This window comes from Haemaphysalis longicornis, unplaced genomic scaffold (assembly GCF_048455015.1).
Source record: "Haemaphysalis longicornis isolate Haplotype H1 unplaced genomic scaffold, Haemaphysalis longicornis Haplotype H1 scaffold_2, whole genome shotgun sequence".
NCBI classification, from domain to species: Eukaryota; Metazoa; Arthropoda; class Arachnida; order Ixodida; family Ixodidae; genus Haemaphysalis; species Haemaphysalis longicornis.
The window spans coordinates 273831559-273837558 of record NW_027526295.1 but is presented as its reverse complement, the minus strand read 5'-3'; the positions used below and the strand labels follow the sequence as shown (position 1 = coordinate 273837558).

Genomic DNA, 6000 nt, shown 5'->3' with positions numbered 1-6000 from the left:
AAGGAAACTTAGGTCGGCTCAACGGGCCATGGAACAAATCGTGTTAGGAGTAACACTTAGGGACAGGAAACGAGCTTCCTTGATCAGGAAAGAAATTCGAGTAGATGATATCATAGTTAAAGTAAATAAAAAGAAATGGGCTTGGACTGGCCAGGTAGGGAGACGAACTGACGAGCGGTAGACAATTAGGGTAACAGATTGAATACCAAGAGGTGGGAACAGAAGAAGGGGAAGGGCACTGACAAGATGGAGGGATGAGATACGGAATTTCAGGGGTAAACTTTTGGCTCGAGAAGCGCAGGGTAGGACTTCTTGGAAGTCAGTGGCAGAGGCCTTCACCCTGTAGTGAGCCTAAGCAGGCTGCTGCTCCTGCTGCTGCTGCTGGTGACGATGATGGTGACGTAAAAAAGATTTAAAAAACTGTATCAGCGCACACAAAATGCTGGATTTCCTGACATGGGCATCGGCAGGATTTTATCTCAGGGGTAGGGGGACGTGCATAAAACCATTATAAGCAATGTTCCACAGCCTCCTAGAAATATGCAGTGACCGACCCTTTTTTTGGTCTCCAACAATTCTTACTTTCTCGATATTCAGGACTTTCCCGAGGAAGAGCCAGTTGTCTGTGTTTTAGGAGTAATGACTCATGGATTTTTGGACTGATCTTTTATTCGGACATTTTTCGTTTCCTACCAGGCCCGAAAAATCCGTGGGCTACTGTAACGAAGCAGCTCGTTTCCGTTCATAAAGAGAACCTGCAACAGTTTTTTTAGCTACTGCTGCGTTTTCATCAAGAAACCTAATTAAGACGGTGAAATTACCATTATTCGTGAGCCAAAACTCCGTTTAGTGCTGCTTTTCTATCGATAACGATTGTGCACGACGGCTTTCTGCGGCCTGGAGCGATTTAACTATGGTTTGAGCTTGGGCTACTTGGCTATGTAACATCATCATCAACAGCAGCAGCCTGCTCAGGTCCACTGCAGGGCAAAGACATCTCCCATTGACCTCCAACCACTCCTGTCCTGATATGGCGATAAACAGCGCTTAAATGAGGACCTGGAAAGGGGTACACCGACACGCGCGCTTGTGTCTGCGAAATTTTCGTGGTCCTCGTTTAAGCGCTGTTTTTCACCATATCATGCACCGGTGCCGTTTTTGTTGTTGTTCCGTCGTCCTCCATTACTGCATTTGGGGGCTTCCCAAATTAGGTCCATGAGGCGTCCATTTGTTCCTCGTCACAGCGAAAATATGGTTGCCGTGGGTGTTATTGTAATGACTTATAATACTTGCGATCAAGCGCGCGCGACCTGCCTACGATACCAGGGGCGGTATTCCCGTGTTTTGTCCCTTTTGTGTCCCTTTCAAAAGTGTCCCTTTTGAGCGAGCCCTGATTGGCTAAAAGCGAACACCCGGATGTGACGCCATGCAAGCACGGTGGAGCTAAGAGCCGTGGTAGGGTGACCCATTCTAGCCAGAGTTACTCAATATAGACAGTTGCGAAACTCCGCTTCAGAATCCGGGCGGCGCTAGCCCCCCCCCCACTCCGTGGAAGCTGAGGGGCAAGTCGACGCGCGCGGCACCTAGGAGATGAAAACAGAACTTCGCTAAACTATTATTATTCAAAATTCTTCTGTAAAATAAAGATTGCTTTTTAAATTAAAACACAATAATTATGTAAAATGTATTTGTGTTTTTGCGGCTTTTCTTTTTATGACTTACGGCAGCAGCCGCAAGCACTTGAGTACTGCTTCAACGTCCTGCCGACAGACGACAGGCTAGTCAACTTGCCCCGTGCTCGCCCCGGCGCAGGGGGGCAACCGAAGACCGGCTTTCGATACATGGGGCCTATGGGGAGTTTCGCAACTGTCTATATCCAGTAACTCTGATTCTAGCCACCCTAGCCGTGGCTACACGGAGCAGACGATTTGGAGCAGACGATTTTTTGTCGCCTTATTGTTGGTTCGCTTGCGGAACAACAAACACATAAAAGGTACTCTGATACGGTTTCAGTTGTTTAAATTGCGTTTGCAAGAACAGTTACGGTATTTGAATCAAAGGCCCACTGCTTAACCGGAAGTACGTCACGATGAAAGGGACGCAAAAGGGACGTTTTCAAAAGGGACAGTTACGAGAATACCGCCCCTGGTCGCTGATACCAAGATGCGGTGAAGTTGCGTTTTCTTTCCGACAGCGGTGATACTGCCGCGCCCGCCGCGCAAAGCTGCCTCGTCACGTCTGTGTAGACAGCCATGCGCAGCAGACGGGGAGTCTTTTCCCTCGCACACTCTGTCTAGACAGCTTGCAGCGAATATGTGACGCCGGAGTATACCCACTTCCCGTGCTTGGAATTCGCGGCGGAACATGGTTGGGCATACTTTCCTCGATGGGTGTGTGAGTTGTGCGATTACGTGTAGCAGTGACGGGGACTTCGTTCAAGCCTTTCAATGTGAACCAAATAACGGGTGATATTCGCCCGCGGCGCTGCGCACTTCCCGTCGGTATTCGCTGGCATCTGAACTGCTGTGCAAAGTACTTTCCTGATGTTTGTTGTTTTCGAAAGGTGACAACGGGTTCGGTTTAGTATTTACAAAACAGATGATGTAGGGCGAATCGGCCATGACAAAAATTTGCCGCGTCGGGGACTGCAGTGCGGATAAGGTCTGTGTTTGTGTTAGTCACAGTAATGACGGAGGACAGTGCAGTTTAGGAGCAAGTTAGAGAACGTGTTCTGGGACTTGTGCGTTTACTGATGGGGAGCTTGATACAAGGATTTCCTGCGAAACTTGTGTGCCACCGGCTGCTCGAAAAATGGCCCAACATGGATCCAAGATTGCCGGTAAGCTTACTATTTATAAACCCTCGGTTTTCCCTGAATTGAAAGTGTGTTTAATCCGTTCATGCGAAATCATTAATAGCTCCCATAGCTACGGGAACTGGCTAGAGAACTGGCAAGGTTTTTCATGCCGCATTTTGTGCACCTTGTTGCGCTTCGTGTTCCGTGACTGCATTTGTGAATTACCTAACATTCCGCAAATAGCTGCGGCAGCCCTTCAGGAGTGGCAAGATTACGTGTCCTATCCACGCCCATTTCTTCTTCTTGATTTCTAATAATACGTGCTTAACACGCGTTAGTCACCAAACCCACCCCGCTCTCTTTTTGTCCGTTGACTTTACACCTATCGTCCTCCCTTCCTTTGCTCGCTTAGTCGTCCTCAATTTAAGTTGAACCCGTTTGGTGAGCCTCGAAGTTTCTGCCCCGTAGGTGAGTACGGGGAAGACGCAGCTTTTATACGCTTTCCTGGGACATGGCGAAGTTGGGTTTTGAGTGCAACGTCATTGCACCCAGTGAAGTGCTTACTGAACGGCACGCAGACGCTTCGTACCTAGAGAGTTTTAGCATGCGGGCTACGTACCCCCCACCCCCTAAATATTATCGGCATGTCAGTGGGGGGGCTACGTACCCCCCACCCCCTACGACGGATCGACATGTCAGCCCATTATTACACGGGTCTGGGGCAAAACAGGTAAGAGTACGCGCACACGCATGAAACTATCTGCTGTATGAGTGTCGTCTGCTACGCTGTTATCCTTAAACCAACAAACCCGCTGCTTTTAATATCTGCGAAGGCCGTCTCACTGGCCCCCAAAAGTAGCTATGCAGCGTAAACGCTCTTGATGAACGGGACGGGAAAGTGGTAGTAGAGAAAAATCAATTGCGCTTTGGATCTGTGCATGTGCTTCATATAATCCCGTTTTTTTTTCTTGTAAGCGAGTTCACGTAGCTATCGTGCCAGAGGGTCTATCGCTCTTAGGAAAACAGCCTAGAAGACGATGCTCTCACAGTAGAAGGATTTTGGCGCGTGTGCGTACTCTCGCCCATTTCGACGCTGTACATCGTGGTAAAGCGCTGAGGTGCTGATCGGTCGCTGCTGCCGTGGTATTATTAAAAATTTTGGAGGGTGTTCCCTCTCTGTCTCTGCCCCGGCGCGCAGTCGTGCCGGGTACAAGAGGGTACTAGAGGGATGAGTCATTCTGTTCTGAGATACGTACCAAGCCGGCGCTTCTGGCGCTGCGCAGAACGGTAATGGAACGCGGTGATAGTGTGCGCTACGCAATGAATCCCGCCTGAACTTCAAATTGAATCCAATTCAATTCAATTTCTTTCTGACTCACAGTGCTTACAGTCGTAGTACATTTATAATACAACAGGAAAATACACACTTCTGCCAAGGTAAACGAGGTAAGAGGCGCCACTCTGACCTGACGCCAGTCTGACTTCGCTTCCTGTATGTTTTCATTGCTAGGCAGCATTTGACGAAAACAAGACATTGTTTGAGTGCACGCGATCAAAAGTGCACACGCACTTCAGATCACGCTTCAAAAACTGGATGCAATTTTTTACATTACACGAATAAAAAACAGAATAAGAAACTGAACACGGAACAGGATATGCAAATGTATGGCCATTAAAAGGGCCTTAGCAAGAGAGATACTACACATTCTCTAAAAGTAGCAGTTGTTTGCGACTCACGTGCTATTTCAGGAAATTGCAGACATTTATATGGAAGATCAGGTATAATAAGCTGTACTGACTGGGTTCCATAGGTCGTTCGCATTTTTTTCTTAATGTATGGATCCAGTTTGAATTTGTAACCGTATTCTGGTTTTTTCTAACTCGGTATAGAAACGTCGTAGCATCATACTTGAAGTCATTGTAAATTCTCCGAGATAAAAGGTGGCGATAGGGACGCTCAATCATTAGAATTACGTGTTTCTGAAGAAAAAATAGCAGTGCACATTCACCCGACCAAAGGTTTTCGAGAAATCTAAGGTATATCTCTTGTAAAACCAGAATCTGTTCACGATTACCTGCAGCCATAGTCACCATATTAGACTGCAGTTATTCAAGCGAGAATAAACCATTGCATCACACCTGTCACTTGAATCATACTAGCAAGGTGGACCTAAATCTTTTCAGCGTTCCTCTGCTTTTCAAATTTTCTGCACTCGAGTAATCAACGCGTGCTGAACAATTCAAGTGTTCCTGAAAAGAAACGGCCAAGAAATTGTGTGATGTAATTTGCTTTGCTATTTTCCCTTCAAATGCTAGTGCAGTCTTACTATCGATCGGTGCTTTTTTGCTCTAAATATGATGTAACTTGTGTTGTCGATGTTAAGGGTTAGTTGATTTATAGGCATACAAAATAAAGCTCTTCTATTACCTTATCACATTGGCTCATTACCTTACAAAGAACATCAGCATGAAATAAGGCATTAGGGCCATCATCGTAGAGCATTATGTCTTGGGTTTCCCGTATTAGTACAATTAGTACAATATCGGCACACCATAATACTTTCTTTAAACTCGATTCAGCATTATTGAACCCGACAAACTGAAAACCATTATACTGGTACATTTTTTTTAAATGAAGGCCTATACCGCGGGTGCCATACCGATCCAGCTTTTCGAAAAGTATGTTGGGCTTTATACCAGAAAAAAACACTCTTTCGCAGGTGTTGGCACGATAACACGTGTTGGAAAATACTGTGGGATTTCTGGGGCTCAAACACAAGCCGTTAAACTTCGGATGCCAAACAGCGGCGTTTCATTAGTCATTTAGGGAAATAGGAGTGTTTCCAGCCAACGCGTAGATGGCGCTATATACTTGCAGCAAAGTTGTGGCTTGTACCTAGTTTGGGGAAGAAGTGTCGCCAGAAGGTATGCGTCAGACCTCTAGTCTTTGCGTCGTGACTATGGCGTTAGAGTCGGCTGGTGATGGTTTCCTCTTGTGTTTCCTGGCACCTTCTTCGGAGGCGTACTTCCGAGGGAGATCCAAGTTCATAGCTGCGGCGGAGGTAGGTGCTTCAGACTGCGCCACAGAGAAGACGGGACTAAAAGTAGAAACTTGTCCAGAGGTGTTATTGTGGCCTCTAGTTTCCATAGCCGTGAACCTTTTCTCTTTGCGTCCTTTTCGTGTTGTCGCTGTTACTACGACT

General features: G+C 46.7%; 1 long non-coding RNA gene across 1 annotated transcript in view; it reads left to right on the top strand.

The window, feature by feature from the left end:
* The first annotated feature begins 2260 nt into the window (after positions 1–2260).
* The window catches only part of LOC144167794 (uncharacterized), a 223372-nt gene continuing 219632 nt past the window's right edge, over positions 2261–6000 (top strand). The window contains exon 1 of the long non-coding RNA XR_013322117.1: positions 2261–2839. This is a non-coding gene — a long non-coding RNA (uncharacterized LOC144167794). The remainder of the gene's footprint in view (positions 2840–6000) is intronic.